This window comes from Ambystoma mexicanum, chromosome 8, assembly GCF_040938575.1.
Source record: "Ambystoma mexicanum isolate Mex_15411 chromosome 8, UKY_AmexF1_1, whole genome shotgun sequence".
In the NCBI taxonomy this organism is placed as follows: Eukaryota; Metazoa; Chordata; class Amphibia; order Caudata; family Ambystomatidae; genus Ambystoma; species Ambystoma mexicanum.
The window spans coordinates 1,693,093,276-1,693,114,054 of NC_090929.1; the positions used below are offsets into that span (position 1 = coordinate 1,693,093,276).

At 46.7% G+C, this 20,779-nt stretch overlaps 1 protein-coding gene across 1 annotated transcript in view; it reads left to right on the forward strand.

Moving 5' to 3' along the window:
• LOC138473831 (deleted in malignant brain tumors 1 protein-like) overlaps window positions 1-20,779 on the forward strand; it is an 835,597-nt gene that overhangs the window by 804,610 nt on the left and 10,208 nt on the right. The gene's annotated exons all lie outside the window — the stretch shown is intronic.

The window sequence follows — 20,779 nt, forward strand, 5'->3', positions numbered from 1 at the left end:
CCAATTGGGACCTTTTGGACCCAGTCCTGGCGCCAGTGGCACCAGGCTCATAGATATGCCCATTCCCAGCGCTGGAAGCGCCGGGCTCATAATGCTTGGGTGGACTTACCTGCAGCAGACCATGCTGCTTACTTGCCTGCCAGTTGAGCCTCTGATCCCCTTCTGTTTGGAACTACTTTTCCTGTTGGGTGGGGCTGCAGCCACTCCCTAGATTCAGAACACTGGAACTCTTCTGGAAAGCAGGAACTCTTTTCTTACCTAGGCGTGGCTGTGGAAGGAGACACCTAAGCACTACAGGAGGCTATTTAAACCACACCCGGTGGATGAATCTTGCTTTGCGTTATTCTGCAACCTCTGCAGCAGAACGCTCATCGTGTCTTCTGCATCCGGTCCTGGGCCTAAGGAAAAAGGCTTACCATCCTGAATCCAGTCTTCAGCAACACCTATAAAGACAAGAAAGAACAGGTTAGCATTCCGGCATCTGAAAGGAAAAGGCTTACCATCCTGAATCCAGTCTTCAGCAACACCTATAAAGATAAGAAAGAACAGGTTAGCATTCCGGCATCTGAAAGGCAAAGGCTTACCTACTCTGCGTGCGCTCCGGAGGTCTTCATACTGCATTCCGGCATCTGAAAGACAAAACAAGGTGCGTTTAAAGACATTGGGGAACTTTAATACTCACGTGCCATTACTCCTTTCCACATCTAATACAGTGGGTATTCCAGCACCCTGCAGCCGCTCCGAAATCGTACCTGCAAAATAAAAAGACAGTTAGAGCGCATCGTGAAGCAGGCAACAAGCGCTTACTTACGTGCTTCCAGGCGCTTCTATTCATCACACGGGCTCCATCTTCAACTCACTTCAGCCCGTCATCCGCCATCGCCGGAACCCTACAAAACAAGAGACATCATTACTAAAGACTTTAAAGACATTTGAATGACTCGAAACTTACCGTTCGTGCAGTAAACGACGGACAGCAGTCCTCTGAAGTCAAGAGGCCTGCGCTACCTATCCAGTGAAGAAACTGGTTACAGCACCCTGCCCCGAGGCAGATGGAGAGCTCGGCATTCACTTACCTAAGGTGAGAGCGTTAACCTTTGGGGGTCTACAGGAGAGGAGAAGAGGAAAGAGATAGGGACACCCCAATAACCCCAGTTCATTAACCCCATATTTTCTATCTGCAGACATCTTACTCTACACGTCAGGCATACAGTGCACAGAGGTCCAGCCCAAAGAGCCAACCGGGTGCTACACATCACCTTTGAAGATACGGTAGTCGCCTAGTCAAGACCGGCGCCTCTGCGAGAATCAGGTGAGCGTTACAGGGTGCCAAGTTTAAATCATTTAGAGCATTTAAAAACCTTCAAAATAGACCGAATCATGGTCTCATGTCAGGTGAGCCGAGGATGGAACTAGAGTTCAGCGTCCCAGAAACGATAGTGAGTGCTCTCACTCCCGTACATTCTCAAAGATAAGGATACTCTGCAAGGCCAAGTACAAAGACAATTTCATGGCAGAAGGCATGGGCGATGAGAGATTCAGGGCTAATTGGGTGGAGGGGTAGTATCATGCCCTATCTCCTTGGACCTGGTTCTGAGCTTATGTGCTGCTAAATGAACCGAATGTTCCAGACATGGCAAAGCGTGCCAACCATTTATAGTAGTCCATATAATGAAGGACCTCATAGTTTTAAGACCAATGAGAAACTGTGCATCTAATGTTTCTGAAGAGTACATGTTTTAGAGGTAGGCATTTGTTGTCCACCTGATAGTGCCATTCACAATCCTAGCTCTTATAGGAAAGTATACTTAGATGTTTCCCTTAACCAACCCCAACCCTTGATAGGTTTTTCATTATTGCCACTTAGCATGACGTCACGTCTGATGTATTTTTGGTATAAGAACTATGTTTTGTGTAAAGATCATTGAGAGACTGAGCGTATGTCGGTGGATGTTCGTTGTAACCCCCTGTTTTAGATAATTGTTAATAAAACAGTACTTTGCCATCTTCCTGAGTTGGTTCCGTTATTTGGACTTTGACTTGTTATGTGGGATCCCATTCATTAAATATGCTTGTTCCCAAAAGGGCCATAAGCTCACTCCTGCTGTGGAAAAACTTTCTGAGAGCTGCAAAACAGGAGAATAAATATCTAAGATGAGGAATCTGTGGGAGGAACATTCAGTAGAATGAACATTACCAGGGATAAGTAATTTGTTCATCCAGGTTTCACACTTATATCTATGCCAGGTAGTGCCACCATGCTAATCCCCCATAACATTCCCGTTTAATTGTGACATATTTCAATCTTCGAACAATTGCAACCAGAGTTTCCTTCTTCCAATAATCAATGGTTCATTGCCTTCTCGCAGTTGAGGAAAGGGCTGGCGGTGACTAAACAGATGATTTCCCACTGGATTGTCCTCTGCATCACCGAATGCTATGAAAAGGCAGGGAAGGAACTCCCTTCAGGTATCAGGGTGTACTCCACTAGGGGCATAGCAACCTCTTCTGCTCTGCAAAGGTTAGTGCCAGCATGCAAGATCTACCAAGCAGCAACTTGGTGATCGTATCACACATTTACAGTATACTACACGCTTAATGTGGCCCGTGGGGCTGATGCCTGGTTTGGGAGAACATTGTTGTGAAGCTTTCTGGTATAGACTTTCATCCCGCCTCCGAGTGCTATACTATTTTGGGAGTCTATAAAATGAGGAATCTGCAGGAAAATGCAAACCATTGAAGGAGAAATTATTTACTGTAATGTTCTGTGAAAAATCCTATGGATCTCTCACTGTACCCCTGCCTCAAGTCTCCTGCCACGTGGCTAAGGAAAGGCAGAAGCTTGCTGATCCTGACCTTGGGGGTGGTGTAATGCGGGAGGATCTCCTGGGAGGAGACAGGACCCAGGCTGGTGAAGCGATCCTGTGGGATGAGACAGGGTATTCTGCTTTGAAAGGAAGTAACCTTTCATATATACCAAATCATACAGAGTCGAACTCCCATATTAAGTTTTGAGATATGGGAAAAGGGGGTGCAACATCCTTAAATCCCCCACTTAAGGAGGAATCTGTTAAACCTGGTGTGGTCAAACACCAGCTTACCCTCAATGGTATGGAGAAAGGAACTCTGTAAATGGTGGCATGAGTAAGCTGCCATTCAATGGATTGCCTTTCTCCCGCAGATTCCTCATCTGGTAGAAAGCCTCATCCAGCTCTCCTGGTTCGGAAAAACTTGAACAGAGGGGGGGTAGTGGACCTTGACTCCGCCGTCGATCTGTCTTGCTCGGTGCTCGATCGCCGGCTCTGGATGTGACGTCGGGCGTCGGATATATAGCACATCACTATGCCCCATACCTCAATTTGTTCTGCACGCTAGACACACTGCTTTAGGAATACAGTGATTGAGTCTTTGACTCTTTTTTGACGTATGTTCATCAGAGTTGTATTGTTCGTGCGACCACGTGATGTCCGTGTCTTGGGATTCGGGTTCCAAATGGTGTTTGAACTGCCACTCCAAAATTTCACTTACTGACCCGCAGTGAAATATGCCTCTTGTGCCTCGGCATGGGTCATGCCACAGAGGAGTGTGAGTTGTGTGCTAAAATGCACCTGAAATTGGTGCGCGAGCAGGATAATAAACTCATGTTGGGCCGACCGCCTTCAAAATCTCCGGCACGGTTGACTGTCCGGTCCTCTGAGGCTGAGACCAAGGAGCCTAACCCTGAAAAAAAGAAAAGCATTGGCGGAAGACGAAGAAGATGTCCCATTCTAGGAGCCACTCTTCCTCGTCGCACAATAAAAAGAGGCGCCACTGTCACCGTTCAGATTCCAAATCTTCGACGGAAGGAGCTAAGCCATAGGCTGGACCGACCACTCGACAGGAGTGGGTAGACTTCAAGGTCCAGATGCTAGAAATGTTCCAAAAACATTCTGCTGCAGGCGGGGGTGCCCCCCACCAAGCAGCAGGCCTCGGAGGCAGCACCCGCGCTCAGCAGAGCGACACCAGGCGAGCCCCAGTGCTGACACCATCAGCGCCAGGGAATCCTTCAGGCACGATGCCAGAAAAGGAGCTGAAAGATCCGATGCCAGGGCCTTCCTGTGCACCTCAAGGTCAGAGCGCCAATAACGCCATCTCTGTGTCATAGACCCGATCGACAGCGACAGTCACGTTATTGCGCCAAAGGATAAGCCCTCGGCACCGAAGCTCAGCGACAAGTCCTTTACCACGCTCTCCCAGACCGAATTTTTCAGTAGTCGATAACACGGATGATCAGGGGGGAGTCGAGCCGTGTACATGGGAACAGGTGGCATTGAATATTCCGATGACCAAGCTCAACAATTAGAGTTGGCACAGGGGCTTCTCGATGCCAGCATGCTGGACACGTCACCTGACCTGGAATTCCAGCAATGCCAACCTTATACCCACACCCATTCCAAGTTTCGGGCACTGGTAGATGGGGTCATTTGACACCTTAGGACTGCAGGCTGTGGCAGTGCCAGTCCATGGTTACGTGTTGACCAACATACTGGACGAGGGTCCGGTTACTGAAAGGAATATGCCTCTCAACCTGGCAACTGCCGACCCAGTAGCCTTCCTGTGGCAGCATCCCTGCTCCGACCCCCCCGATGAGCTCTACCATGACCGGAAAGTACAGGCTGGCAAGAGGAGACCCGTCATTTCTGTCTTCTCAACTTTCCCCGGAAGGGCTTGTTGTGCGGGCTCAAAAACAAGGAGTAGGGTGGGCACCACTTATTCTTGAATAGTTCACAGTTTTACTTGTTGTTCGCAATTGTTGTGGGAGCTCACCCTGTAGCCTCGGCACATCCTTAAATCCCCCACTTAAGGAGGAATCTGTTAAACCTGGTGTGGTCAAACACCAGCTTATCCTCAATGGTATGGAGAAAGGAAATCTGTAAATGGTGGCATGAGTAAGCTGCCATTCAATGGATTGCCTTTCTCCCGCAGATTCCTCATCTGGTAGAAAGCCTCATCCAGCTCTCCTGGTTCGGAAAAACTTGAACAGAGGGGGGGTAGTGGACCTTGACTCCGCCGTCGATCTGTCTTGCTCGGTGCTCGATCGCCGGCTCTGGATGTGACGTCGGGCGTCGGATATATAGCACATCACTATGCCCCATACCTCAATTTGTTCTGCACGCTAGACACACTGCTTTAGGAATACAGTGATTGAGTCTTTGACTCTTTTTTGACGTATGTTCATCAGAGTTGTATTGTTCGTGCGACAGTCACGTTATTGCGCCAAAGGATAAGCCCTCGGCACCGAAGCTCAGCGACAAGTCCTTTACCACGCTCTCCCAGACCGAATTTTTCAGTAGTCGATAACACGGATGATCAGGGGGGAGTCGAGCCGTGTACATGGGAACAGGTGGCATTGAATATTCCGATGACCAAGCTCAACAATTAGAGTTGGCACAGGGGCTTCTCGATGCCAGCATGCTGGACACGTCACCTGACCTGGAATTCCAGCAATGCCAACCTTATACCCACACCCATTCCAAGTTTCGGGCACTGGTAGATGGGGTCATTTGACACCTTAGGACTGCAGGCTGTGGCAGTGCCAGTCCATGGTTACGTGTTGACCAACATACTGGACGAGGGTCCGGTTACTGAAAGGAATATGCCTCTGAACCTGGCAACTGCCGACCCAGTAGCCTTCCTGTGGCAGCATCCCTGCTCCGACCCCCCCGGTGAGCTCTACCATGACCGGAAAGTACAGGCTGGCAAGAGGAGACCCGTCATTTCTGTCTTCTCAACTTTCCCCGGAAGGGCTTGTTGTGCGGGCTCAAAAACAAGGAGTAGGGTGGGCACCACTTATTCTTGAATAGTTCACAGTTTTACTTGTTGTTCGCAATTGTTGTGGGAGCTCACCCTGTAGCCTCGGCACATCCTTAAATCCCCCACTTAAGGAGGAATCTGTTAAACCTGGTGTGGTCAAACACCAGCTTATCCTCAATGGTATGGAGAAAGGAAATCTGTAAATGGTGGCATGAGTAAGCTGCCATTCAATGGATTGCCTTTCTCCCGCAGATTCCTCATCTGGTAGAAAGCCTCATCCAGCTCTCCTGGTTCGGAAAAACTTGAACAGAGGGGGGGTAGTGGACCTTGACTCCGCCGTCGATCTGTCTTGCTCGGTGCTCGATCGCCGGCTCTGGATGTGACGTCGGGCGTCGGATATATAGCACATCACTATGCCCCATACCTCAATTTGTTCTGCACGCTAGACACACTGCTTTAGGAATACAGTGATTGAGTCTTTGACTCTTTTTTGACGTATGTTCATCAGAGTTGTATTGTTCGTGCGACAGTCACGTTATTGCGCCAAAGGATAAGCCCTCGGCACCAAAGCTCAGCGACAAGTCCTTTACCACGCTCTCCCAGACCGAATTTTTCAGTAGTCGATAACACGGATGATCAGGGGGGAGTCGAGCCGTGTACATGGGAACAGGTGGCATTGAATATTCCGATGACCAAGCTCAACAATTAGAGTTGGCACAGGGGCTTCTCGATGCCAGCATGCTGGACACGTCACCTGACCTGGAATTCTAGCAATGCCAACCTTATACCCACACCCATTCCAAGTTTCGGGCACTGGTAGATGGGGTCATTTGACACCTTAGGACTGCAGGCTGTGGCAGTGCCAGTCCATGGTTACGTGTTGACCAACATACTGGACGAGGGTCCGGTTACTGAAAGGAATATGCCTCTGAACCTGGCAACTGCCGACCCAGTAGCCTTCCTGTGGCAGCATCCCTGCTCCGACCCCCCCGGTGAGCTCTACCATGACCGGAAAGTACAGGCTGGCAAGAGGAGACCCGTCATTTCTGTCTTCTCAACTTTCCCCGGAAGGGCTTGTTGTGCGGGCTCAAAAACAAGGAGTAGGGTGGGCACCACTTATTCTTGAATAGTTCACAGTTTTACTTGTTGTTCGCAATTGTTGTGGGAGCTCACCCTGTAGCCTCGGCACATCCTTAAATCCCCCACTTAAGGAGGAATCTGTTAAACCTGGTGTGGTCAAACACCAGCTTATCCTCAATGGTATGGAGAAAGGAAATCTGTAAATGGTGGCATGAGTAAGCTGCCATTCAATGGATTGCCTTTCTCCCGCAGATTCCTCATCTGGTAGAAAGCCTCATCCAGCTCTCCTGGTTCGGAAAAACTTGAACAGAGGGGGGGTAGTGGACCTTGACTCCGCCGTCGATCTGTCTTGCTCGGTGCTCGATCGCCGGCTCTGGATGTGACGTCGGGCGTCGGATATATAGCACATCACTATGCCCCATACCTCAATTTGTTCTGCACGCTAGACACACTGCTTTAGGAATACAGTGATTGAGTCTTTGACTCTTTTTTGACGTATGTTCATCAGAGTTGTATTGTTCGTGCGACAGTCACGTTATTGCGCCAAAGGATAAGCCCTCGGCACCAAAGCTCAGCGACAAGTCCTTTACCACGCTCTCCCAGACCGAATTTTTCAGTAGTCGATAACACGGATGATCAGGGGGGAGTCGAGCCGTGTACATGGGAACAGGTGGCATTGAATATTCCGATGACCAAGCTCAACAATTAGAGTTGGCACAGGGGCTTCTCGATGCCAGCATGCTGGACACGTCACCTGACCTGGAATTCCAGCAATGCCAACCTTATACCCACACCCATTCCAAGTTTCGGGCACTGGTAGATGGGGTCATTTGACACCTTAGGACTGCAGGCTGTGGCAGTGCCAGTCCATGGTTACGTGTTGACCAACATACTGGACGAGGGTCCGGTTACTGAAAGGAATATGCCTCTGAACCTGGCAACTGCCGACCCAGTAGCCTTCCTGTGGCAGCATCCCTGCTCCGACCCCCCCGGTGAGCTCTACCATGACCGGAAAGTACAGGCTGGCAAGAGGAGACCCGTCATTTCTGTCTTCTCAACTTTCCCCGGAAGGGCTTGTTGTGCGGGCTCAAAAACAAGGAGTAGGGTGGGCACCACTTATTCTTGAATAGTTCACAGTTTTACTTGTTGTTCGCAATTGTTGTGGGAGCTCACCCTGTAGCCTCGGCACATCCTTAAATCCCCCACTTAAGGAGGAATCTGTTAAACCTGGTGTGGTCAAACACCAGCTTATCCTCAATGGTATGGAGAAAGGAAATCTGTAAATGGTGGCATGAGTAAGCTGCCATTCAATGGATTGCCTTTCTCCCGCAGATTCCTCATCTGGTAGAAAGCCTCATCCAGCTCTCCTGGTTCGGAAAAACTTGAACAGAGGGGGGGTAGTGGACCTTGACTCCGCCGTCGATCTGTCTTGCTCGGTGCTCGATCGCCGGCTCTGGATGTGACGTCGGGCGTCGGATATATAGCACATCACTATGCCCCATACCTCAATTTGTTCTGCACGCTAGACACACTGCTTTAGGAATACAGTGATTGAGTCTTTGACTCTTTTTTGACGTATGTTCATCAGAGTTGTATTGTTCGTGCGACCACGTGATGTCCGTGTCTTGGGATTCGGGTTCCAAATGGTGTTTGAACTGCCACTCCAAAATTTCACTTACTGACCCGCAGTGAAATATGCCTCTTGTGCCTCGGCATGGGTCATGCCACAGAGGAGTGTGAGTTGTGTGCTAAAATGCACCTGAAATTGGTGCGCGAGCAGGATAATAAACTCATGTTGGGCCGACCGCCTTCAAAATCTCCGGCACGGTTGACTGTCCGGTCCTCTGAGGCTGAGACCAAGGAGCCTAACCCTGAAAAAAAGAAAAGCATTGGCGGAAGACGAAGAAGATGTCCCATTCTAGGAGCCACTCTTCCTCGTCGCACAATAAAAAGAGGCGCCACTGTCACCGTTCAGATTCCAAATCTTCGACGGAAGGAGCTAAGCCATAGGCTGGACCGACCACTCGACAGGAGTGGGTAGACTTCAAGGTCCAGATGCTAGAAATGTTCCAAAAACATTCTGTTGCAGGCGGGGGTGCCCCCCACCAAGCAGCAGGCCTCGGAGGCAGCACCCGCGCTCAGCAGAGCGACACCAGGCGAGCCCCAGTGCTGACACCATCAGCGCCAGGGAATCCTTCAGGCATGATGCCAGAAAAGGAGCTGAAAGATCCGATGCCAGGGCCTTCCTGTGCACCTCAAGGTCAGAGCGCCAATAACGCCATCTCTGTGTCATAGACCCGATCGACAGCGACAGTCACGTTATTGCGCCAAAGGATAAGCCCTCGGCACCGAAGCTCAGCGACAAGTCCTTTACCACGCTCTCCCAGACCGAATTTTTCAGTAGTCGATAACACGGATGATCAGGGGGGAGTCGAGCCGTGTACATGGGAACAGGTGGCATTGAATATTCCGATGACCAAGCTCAACAATTAGAGTTGGCACAGGGGCTTCTCGATTCCAGCATGCTGGACACGTCACCTGACCTGGAATTCCAGCAATGCCAACCTTATACCCACACCCATTCCAAGTTTCGGGCACTGGTAGATGGGGTCATTTGACACCTTAGGACTGCAGGCTGTGGCAGTGCCAGTCCATGGTTACGTGTTGACCAACATACTGGACGAGGGTCCGGTTACTGAAAGGAATATGCCTCTGAACCTGGCAACTGCCGACCCAGTAGCCTTCCTGTGGCAGCATCCCTGCTCCGACCCCCCCGGTGAGCTCTACCATGACCGGAAAGTACAGGCTGGCAAGAGGAGACCCGTCATTTCTGTCTTCTCAACTTTCCCCGGAAGGGCTTGTTGTGCGGGCTCAAAAACAAGGAGTAGGGTGGGCACCACTTATTCTTGAATAGTTCACAGTTTTACTTGTTGTTCGCAATTGTTGTGGGAGCTCACCCTGTAGCCTCGGCACAAGGTAATAGCAATATCCAGAAAGAAGGAACGGGTAGCTTCCGTCCCTGGTTGAGCTCACTCATTAAACCCTATCCAGGGTTTCAAAATACTGTTCGAATTAATTAATCACTTTCATGCTGTTAAATCAAGATTCTATATTTCTGTCTAGTTTTTCTCAAATACATTATTTATTCCTGACTCATCAGTGTCATACAGTTTTAGACAATGCATTTCGGACATCCGTCCATCGTCAGGGCTATTAACACTGTTATTCATCAACCAGTAAGTATCCCATCAACATGTTGTCATACATCGATACAATTCAAATGAGTTGTCCATCATAAAGTGAACCCCAAGAAAACCGAGCAAAATATAAAATATAAATTCCACATAACAGGTGATAGTTGCAGTCCAAGGTAAAATTCAAAAAACAAAAAACAAACAATAAACAAAAGAAAATTCATTGTAGTACATTATTCAGCTGTCTACTTTACATATGTCTTTAAAATTTCAACTCACTACCTGTGTGCCTTCTATCACTCAGAGCACTGCTCCACTCTGCTATATTTTCTCTGCGCAGCCTGAATTCCCTGTAAAGTTAAATATTCACATTAGGTCCCTATATGGTTTTACTCTAATCTATCTGTTCATCCCTCTTGCTTACCTTACACTCTCCATTCTGCAATGATGTGCTGGCTACCCAAAAAGAGTTACCGCCATCACTGCAAGCGTTTATAAACACTGGTCTTCTTCGCGCATGCGCGTGACCTGCTGTCTCTTTCTTTCTTGTACTGTGTTGTCGTTCTCCATAAAACACAGCTATGAGTTATACAACTCATAAGCATTCATAACCATTTACTGATTACTTACTGTGATGACAAAGAAAGTCTAAAGAAACAGTTTTAAACCGAACGATTGTCTTATTGTGCTTACGTCGCTAGCGTATACTACACTCTCGGGTACAGCGCATGCGCGCAAGTCTCAAAGATAGTGTTTCACTGTCCGAATTTCAAACAGCTTTCTCAAGAGTGCTCAAAGTGCCGATCTCCAGATACTTACATATTTCCTCAAGTAAACAAGTGCATTATAGGGCCTATGTGATCACATACGTTCACAGACACACATTTGTGTTCTCCGGCTCAATGTTTTAGCAATAATAGATGTTATTACAATATCACCAATATCACCAATACATCCTTTTCATTATAACTTCTCCTTTCACACCCTTGGTATATACAATATTTACCTACATGTATTTCAATGACAATAGTACTGCCTCCCTGCCTATCTCATGAAATCTGATTTGCCTATTTGTATAGACTTATAAAGCTAACCACCAGTCATATTTGCCTACATGTATTTCAATGACCACAATACTATCTACCTTGCATATCTCATGAAATCTAATCTGAATATTTTTATACATTCACAGACTTATCAAGTTGACCATCGGTCTGAGTCCACTGTTTGGCAGTGTTTCACTGCCTTACGTCCCACAGGGGGTTCATTCCCTGCGGGATGTATCATGGACTCATTGCTGGTGGCATATCAAAAAATCCTAAAAGTCATATTACCAATTATGTTCATTTGCAGCTTCAAGTTACAGGAAACACATGAAATTCAATTCTTCATTTTTACCCCCTGGTCTCAAGGAGTCAAGGTGATCAATCCAAAATGACTCTCGTTGATTGAGTCTTTTCATCAGATCTTCATGTGCATTGAGTGGTTGAATAACTTCTAAAAACCTGTATCCTTATTTGGCTGATGTTGTGTTTCTTTAAAATCCAATGTCTTGCTGCCGCTGAATTTACATTGTTATTCTGGATACAAGATCTGTGCTCATTCCACCGTAACTTTCCTGTTCTTTTCGATTGACCGTCATAATAGATGCCACATGGGCATTTGATTCCATAAATTATGTTCGGTGTATCACATGTAGCGTAGCATTTTAATTTGATCTTTTCGCCCGTGCGTGGGTGCTCTATGATGTCTCCTTTCCTTATAAAATTACAATTACTACAATGTAAACATGGGTATGTCCCTTTTCTTGCCGTCTCTAATGTTTTCATTCCAGGTCTTGTTTTCACCAACCTGTCTTTTAAGTTTGCACTCTTTTTGTACGCAAAAGTAGGCATTTCTCTGAACAGGTGTTCCACTCGCGATTCGCTTGTCAGCGTGTTCCAATTCTTTTTGATCACATTTTTAATCCTATTACTTTGTACAGTGTAACATGAGACATAGACTAGATGGGGTTCTTTCTTCTCCTTCTTTGTCTCAGTGATGGAGGGTCTCGTTAAGCGTTCTTTTGCTGCCACTATCTCTGAGGGTGTGTATCCTCTTGCTTCAAATCTTTCACCCATATTATCAATTTCTGTTTCGCATGTCGTATGGTCATTTACAATCCTTTTCACCCTCATCATTTGGCTGAAGGGTAAATTCCTGATAAGACTTGGCTGATGGAAACTCAAGCGGTGGAGAAGATTGTTGCGGTCTGTCTCTTTCCTGTAAATATTAGTTGAAAAGCTCTTGTTCTGAATTTGTATGGACACATCCAAAAAGTGTATCTGAGTTTTTGAAATTTCATGAGTGAATTTTATTCGCTGATCCACACTGTTTAGGTATGTGAAATAATCATTAAGAGATTCTTCTGTGCCAATCCATATTCCAAAAATATTGTCGATGAATCTGACCCACATCGAGATGTAATTTCTCCATATTGCGTGATCCAAAACATATTCCTTTTCGAATGTATGCATAAAAGTATTTGCATATGTAGGAGCCATTGAAGCCCCCATGGCTGTCCTAGATGTTTGTATCGAAAATGTATTCCTGTATTGAAAATAAGAGTTTTCAGAAATGAACTGTAATAATACAAGAATGAATTCCTTGATTGCCTTCAGATCACCTCCTTTTAAGAGTAACCACTCTATTGCTTCCATACCTAAGTCATGTGGGATGACGGTTATTTACATCGATCGTGAACATGATCGAATCTGCTGTATATTTGTTCTTCCTCAACTTTTCCAAAAAATTAGTTGTGTCCTTAATATAGGTATCCGTTATCTGTATGAGTGGTTGTAGAAATTGGTCGATGTATTGCCCTGGTGGTTGTAATACGCTATCTACACCAGAGAGAATGGGTCTACCTGGTGGCTTAGTTAGATGTGTGTGTATCTTGGGCAATGTATAAAATTTTGGTATTCTTGGATGTTTTGTTAGTGAGAAAGGATCTTGTTTTATCACTTATCCAACCTAGTCCTTCAGCTTTCTCCAAAAGTTCTTCAAGGTTTTTCAATATTTCTACTGTGGGGTCATTATCCAGTTCTGCGTAGACCTCAGAATTCTTTAGTTGGTCCATGCATTCATTATGGTAGTCTTGGCTGTCCATAATTACAAGTGCTCCCCCTTTATCTGCAGGGTGTATATTTATGTCATCATCTCCAAACAGACCCTTAAGCAAATTAAATTCATTGGGTTTCAGATTGCTGTGCTTCGGTCATTTAAATGAAACTTTCTTCAGATCTTTAAGCACTTGTCTATGGAAAATATCTATTGATGGAACGCTTATTGGTGGCATAAAATTGCTTTTCTTCCTGAATTCTTGTAATTCTTCCTGGTCTTGCTCTTTTGTTTGTGTCATTTCAAGTTCATCAAACAACACTTTCAATTTTAATTTCCTTATCAGTTTAACTAAGTCAGTCTTAGTCTCAAACATAGTTGTGCTGTGTGTAGGGACACAACTTAAGCCTTTCTGAAGCAAAGTTACCTCCTCATTAGTTAGTGTTCTAGATGATATGTTAACCACTAAGTTTTCTTCTGTCTTGCTCCCCTGGTTTCCACTCTTTGATTTTCTTTTCCCCCGTCTCGTTCTTTTCTTCCTGTTTCTCGTCCTAAAATAAATCGGGGCCGCAGTTGATTCTCTTCCCTTTGATGTTGTCGGTTCTGTTTGTTGCCCTGATGAGGTTTTCTCTGCAGTGTTTCGTTTATCTCTAGAGTCTTCGGAATCTGTACTTGAGGTATTATCTGTACTTCCCTGATGTTGTTTCTTCTGGAATGGAGTCTAGTATTTATCCATCCAGGTGTACACCTCACCGTTTAAATAGTCATAGGTGTCTCTCTGGAATTTCCTCACTTTTTTTGATTCTATTTGACCCTTGAGAAAGCTGTTTGAAATTCGGACAGTGAAACACTATCTTTGAAACTCGCGCGCATGCGCTGTACCTGAAAGTGTAGTGTAGACTAGCGACGTAAGCACAATAAGACAATCGTTCGGTTTAAAACTGTTTCTTTAGACTTTCTTTGTCATCACAGTAAGTAATCAGTAAATGGTTATGAATGCTTATAAGTTGTACAACTCATAGCTGTGTTTTATAGAGAACGACAACACAGTACAAGAAAGAAAGAGACAGTAGGTTGCACGCATGCGTGAAGAAGACCAGTGTTTATAAACGCTTGCAGTGATGGCGGCAACCCTTTTTGGGTAGCAAGCACATCATTGCAGAATGGAGAGTGTAAGGTAAGCAAACGCACGAGAGGGATGAGCAGATAGATTAGAGTAAAACCATATGGGGACCTAATGTGAATATTTAACTTTACAGGGAATGCAGGCTGGTCAGAGAAAATATTGCAGAGTGGAGCAGCGCTCTGAGTGATAGAAGGCACACAGGTAGTGATTTGAAATTTTAAAGACATATGTAAAGTAGACAGCTGAATAATGTACTACAATGAATTTTCTTTTGCTTATTGTTTGGTTTTTGTTTTTTGAATTTCACCTTGGACTGCAACTATCACCTGGTATGTGGAATTTATATTTCATATTTTGCTCGGTTTTCTTGGGGTTCACTTTATGATGGATAACTAATTTGAATTGTATCGATGTATGACGACATGTTGATGGGATACTTACTGGTTGATGAATAACAGTGTTAATAGCCCGGACGATGGACAGATGTCCGAAATGCATTGGCTAAAACTGTATGACATTGATGAGTCAGGAATAAATAATGATATTTGAAAAAAACTACACAGAAATATAGAATCTTGATTTAACCGCATGAAAGTGATTAATTGATTCGAACAGTATTTTGAAACCCTGGATAGGGTTTTATGAGTGAGCGCATCCAGGGACGGAAGCTGCTTGTTGTGCAGGCTGCCACATTTTCCACTACACCAGCATCTTCAACATCCAATTTACCTCCGACAGAGAGGGTAAAAGAATTAACACCATGGGCAAGAAAGTTTTAACATCAGGCAGCATGGCTCTGAAAGCTACTAACGTGGCCAGTGGTTTCACAAAATACTCTTTCGGCCCCTGGAAGGCAGTGGAATATGCTACACAATATATCTCTGAGGGGGAAATGCGAGACACCTTCGTACTGCTGGCGGAGGATGGGAAAGAGGTGGCCAGGCAGTCACTGCAAATGTGCCTGTATGTGGCCGACTGTGTGGCCCGTTCAATAGCATTGGATAATGCATTGAGGCGGCAGCCCTATTTATGGTCTTCAGGCGTTTCGCCTAATGTCCAAAACAAATTGCTAGACATGCCCTTTGAGGGTGAATTCCTTTTTGGCCAGAAGGCCGATGACTCACTGGAAAAATGTTCAGTGCCAAAGATTGCTGCAGAGTCACTGTGCATAGCAGCGCAACCGGCAAAACCTGTCTTCAGCTTCGCCTCTAGGGGCAGAGGCTACAAGTCGCTATGTGCCCTATGGCAGGAAAGCGCAGCTACCGCAGGCCAGGCAAGGGCAGAAGCGTTTCTTGCACCCCGGAAGGGACAGGGGGGCTTCCAGAAGCAACAAGCAGCGACAGGGGCGGGGCTGCTGCGACTTCTAAGCCATTTTGATTATCTCCTCCCAAAACTTGCTGGTTAGTGGATGGCTGTCAGAGCACTGGCCCCAATGGCAGGAGATTACCTCCGACGCCTGGGCCTTGGAGCATGTGCAGTGGGGCTATTGTCTGCCCTTCTTAAGTAAACCTCTCGACAGACCCCCACCACCTCCAAGCCAACTGCGTCAGGAGCTCCAGGAAGAACGGAAGCCATGCTGTTGAAGGGTATTGTGGAAGAGTTACCACCTGAGCAGAGAGAATCGGGCTGATATACCTGGTATTTCCTTGTCCCCAAGAAGGGAGGAGGTCTCTGTCCCATTTTGGACCTCAGGGCCTTAACTAAGTTCATCAGAAAAGACAAGCTCAAGATGGTGGCATTGAGAGAAATTCTCCACACTCTCGAATTGCAGTACTGGCGGGTGTCTATAGATCTGCAGGACGCTTATTTCTATGTGCCAATACATCGAAAGCACAGAAAGTTCCTGAGATTCCTCATAGGGTACAAGCACTATCAGTTCAAGGTGCTTCCCTTTGGTTTGACCTCCGCTCCCAGGGTCTTCACCAAGCTCATGGCAATAGTCACGTCAGGAAATCTGGAGTCGATGTATCCCTGTACCTGATCCAAGGAAGTCGGCGGAGCGGGTTTTGTCTCACCTAGATGACACATTTGAAGAAGTCCCATGTGATGACAGTCCAGAGGCTCCAGTTCATCGGAGCAGCCTTAGACACTCGGTTGGGGAAGGCCTTTCCCCCCGATGAAAGAGAGAGTCAATAGCATTGCGCAGATGATGAACCAGTTTCGGAAACATGGCGCCTTACTAGCAGCTTGCTTCCTCTGCCTTTTAGGCCTCATGGCCTCCTGTATCTTTCTAGTGCCAGAAGCCAGGCTGCGTATGAGATCTCTTCAATGGCTCGTATGAGGCCCGTGATCCCAGTACCTCACAGCCCTCTCCTACTCCCTCAAGGTATCCAGGGCAGTGGTCAACGACCTTGGTTGGTGGGCCGACAGCAGCAACCTCAGGACGGGGAGCCCTTCTAACCTCTGTGGCTGCAGGACCAAGTGGTCACTGACACGTCTCTGCAGGGTTGGGGCGCTCACTGGAAGGACTTGCAGGTGAACGGCCTCTGGTCAGCGATGGAAGACAGGTAGCACATCAACAGGCTGGAGTTGTGAGCCATCAGGTTAGCCCTGAGAGCGTTTGCTCCGTCTCTGGAGGGGACACATGTCCTGATTCTGATGGACAATACGGTGGCCATGCACTACATGAACAAGCAAGTTGGCGTGCACTTCCTCCCCCTCTGCAGAGAGGTGATGTTGCTGTGGTTCTGGCTGTTGGAGAACCGGAACTCGGCCTCAGCAGTTCATCTGACGGGGACAGAGAACAGTTTGTCGGATGCTCTGAGCAGGCAGAGCATGGTCTCACATTAGTGGGAAGTGAACCAGGAAGTCCTAGAGGAGGTCTTCTCTCACTGGATTACCCCATAAGTGGACCTGTTTGCCACGGAGTCCAACAGGAAGTGTAGACAGTTTTGCTTGCTGGAATTGGCGCGCTAGAAGATGCGTTTCTCGTGGACTGTACCTACCCTCTCCACTACGCCTTCCTGTCATTCCTCTGGTTCTCAGGAGGCTCAAGAGGTTTCGCACAACCATGATCCTCATTGCCCGAGACTGGGCGAGGAGGACGTGGTACTCTAACCTTCTGGCTCTGACCACCTGCCAACTGCTCCGGCTGCCTCGGTGCCCAGATCTCCTAACTCATTCGGAAGGTCGGGTGCTTCACCCAAACCTGGAATCCCTCAACCTACATGCGTGGCTCTTGAGAGGATGAGATATGATAACTGGGACCTCCACAGTTAAAGGATGTTTGCTGGCCTTGTCTGTGTTCAAGAGGTCCCCGGATCAAGATTCGAATTCTACGATTCCGGTCATGGCTCAATTCTTGAAGGTTCTTGTGAATAAGTTTCTGCCAACTCCTTTGTTGTTCCAGATTGGGATCTTAATCTGGTTCTAACTATCTTAATGGCGGCTCCCTTTGAGCCCATGCATACCTGTTATTTTCGGCCGCTCTCTTTGAAGACAGCTTTCTTAGCTGCCATAACATCCGCTAGGCGGGTTAGTGAATTACAGGCCCTTTGCTGCAAACCGCCCTTTTTGCGGTTCTTTCAAGAGAAGGTCTCACTTAAAGTAAGGCCAGGATTTCTGCCGAAGGTAGTATCTGAATTTCATCTGTCAAAGGCCATAGACCTTCCGGTCTTTTATCCACCTCTGCACCCTTCTAAAGAAGAGGAGCATTTCCATCGGCTCGATCCCAAAAGGGCCCTGAGTTTCTACATCGCGAGGGCTTCTGAGTTTCAAAAGTCTTATCAACTTTTTGTGGCCTATTATCTAACCCGTAAAGGTTTGGTGGTAACAAAGCAAACACTGTCCTGGTGGATCATTTTGTGTATAGCGGATTGCTACCACTCTGCAGGTAGGGAGCTGCCTTCTGGCATCAGGGCACACTCGACTAGAGTGGTCTCTGCTTCGACTGCCTTACAAAGGGGTTCCCACTTAGGGATATTTGTTGTGCGTCAACATGGTCCTCACTTCACATGTTCACTAGACACTGTCTGAATGTTGGCCGTGGGGCTGATGCACGATTTGGCAGGGCGGTGCTTCAAAATCTGTTGTTATAACTTTCTGCCTGCCTCCTTTGACTAACTGCTTGGGGAGTCTATCAGATGAGGAATCTGCGGGAGAAAGGCAATCCATTGAAAGATAAATTACTTACCGTAGTGTTCTTACTATGGATTTTTGTCCCGCAGATTCCTCATTCCCCACCCATCCATCCTCGTTCAGAAGTTTACCTGTCGGTGCATATCTCTCTTTTAGTGGGTTGACACCTGGTTATGGCCTAAGGATCACCATTTTCTGTTGTTCATGCCGCATGTTTTCTCACTCTGTTAAAAAAAGTATATATTTTCCGATGCTACACATTGTGGTATCTTTTGCAAGGTTTTTCTTCCCTTGGGAAGCTTATTGTTGTGTTAACCTCTTATGAGCTGGTTAGCCTTTTTTCTCTCTGTTTTCCTATGCAGCAGTCGAGCTCGGGCAAAAAAGGGGGAAATTGAGGCATGTGGTGTAGTGACATGGTATATATATGATGCCTGATGTCACATCCGGAGCCGACAATCGAGCACCGAGCTAGACGGGTCGATGATCGATGGCAGAGTCGAGGTCCACTACGCCCCCTGTGGAAGTTTTTCCAAAGCAACAGAGCTGGATGAGGATATCTATCAGATGAGGAATTTGCGGTAGAAGAATCCATAGAAATAACATTACGGTAAGCAATTTCTCCTTCCCTTCTGTGACAAAACATGATGAAGTATTTGTTAAAGTGTATAAACAAAATAGTTCTTAAATTAGGAATAATAAATTGCTAGTTAAAACAAATTTTGTTACTTAGGACTCCAAGTCCCATAATCCCAGGAGTACTGGGCCGAAGAAGAGGGCTGAAGAGCAGTGCAGGCCATAAGGTCAGGCCATTAGGTTTAACAGCCCACACCTGAAAGCTCCCTCAGGTGCAGGCAAGTAGATGCAGTCATGGTTGGAAAAGTAGTAGTAGTTGTTACAGTAGAAGTTCTTGCTGTGGCAGGAGGAGGGGGCAGAAGAAAGCACATTGCTGGCAGAATCCACATAGGTGGGAGGAAAGAAAGGCTCCTGGGATTTGCCATCCTGTTATTCCAGTTTCCAATCCTGTATTGGTCCTTTTTCCCCAAAGTCTGGATTGCAGAGGTGACGTAGTCGGAAGCAGGAAGTATGAAAGCTTTCCCCCATGTGAACCTGATTGCAGAGTGTTCGCATTGAGAAGTGTGTAGCAGACCGTGTCTGGAGGCTGGCGTGCTTCAGGGGGTCATGGTGAGCTGAACTCTGTGCCTGTGTGGTGGGACCAAAGGCAACGTAAAGAGGGAAGTGTGCCCGATCGAGAAAACACCCATGGAAGAAAGACTTGCAGCCTGTGATAGAGGCCACAGAGTGGTGAGTGATTCTGCGCGTTCCCAAGCCCTCGGGCAGCGCAGGCAGGCAACTGTAATCAGTGGCTTTTCACTCTCGAAGGAGTGAAAATGACTAAAGCTGAGCGGAGCGTCAGATAATGGAGTGCAACAAATGTAGCACTAGCGTATAAGCAAATACGCTGTCGAAGGAAGTTTTAAACATTGCAGAAGATAAATATAGCTTTAAAAACATTTGTAATTGTCTCATTTGCTTAAAAGTGAGTTTAACACAAAGACCAAGCCTCAGTAAACTCCTAACAGCATTGTATCTTGTAAAATTAAGCGTTAAACCTCAGCAAAGTGAACAGAAGAGGACAAACCAGCATTGCCTTAAGCCAAGAGGTGAACAAGCAGCGCCATCAGCCAAGAGACACTAACATAAAGGTTTCTTTGGGAATAACGGTTGCTACCAGAGTAAAAAGGGGTGATATAACATCTTTATAGATAGAGCTTGTACATGAATGACTGTGGTGGGAAGGAAACTGCTATTGGTCATGAACTCACATTGCAAAAGTCAATAGAGGTTGAATTGAAAGCACTTGGTTGGTGGCTTGACAAAAGACAAGAGTGGTTCAAAAGGGGCCCTAGAAGAAAGTTGGTGTGAAAGGAAGAAACATACGTTGCTTATATAGGAGAGTTAAAAGGGCCATGGTATGAATCTTGCCTTTGATATAACGCTGTGAAGAACTGTTTAAAGCTGTTTAAAATAGAAGAAGTGTTCACTTTTGGAAGTGTCAGTGGATCCGAAACTTCAAAAGCAGAGAAGTAAAAACTGCATGGCGTACATCTGAAGGAGTTAGGTCTGGCAGGAGAGTGGACCAGACAGAAGAAGAGATAGTAGACCGGGAGTGGGTCACCCTGGTAGAAGTTGAAGTTGTTATGTAGTTAGGTCTGGCAGGAGAGTGGACCAGACAGAAGAAGAGCTAGAAGACCGGGAGTGGGTCACCCTGGTAGAAGTTGAAGTTGTTGTGTAGTTAGGTCTGGCAGGAGAGTGGACCAGATGGAAGAAGAGGTAGCAGACTGGGAGTGGGTAATCCTGGTAGAAGTTCAAGTTGTGTTTCATGGTGCCAGGTGATATAGCACAGTGACAA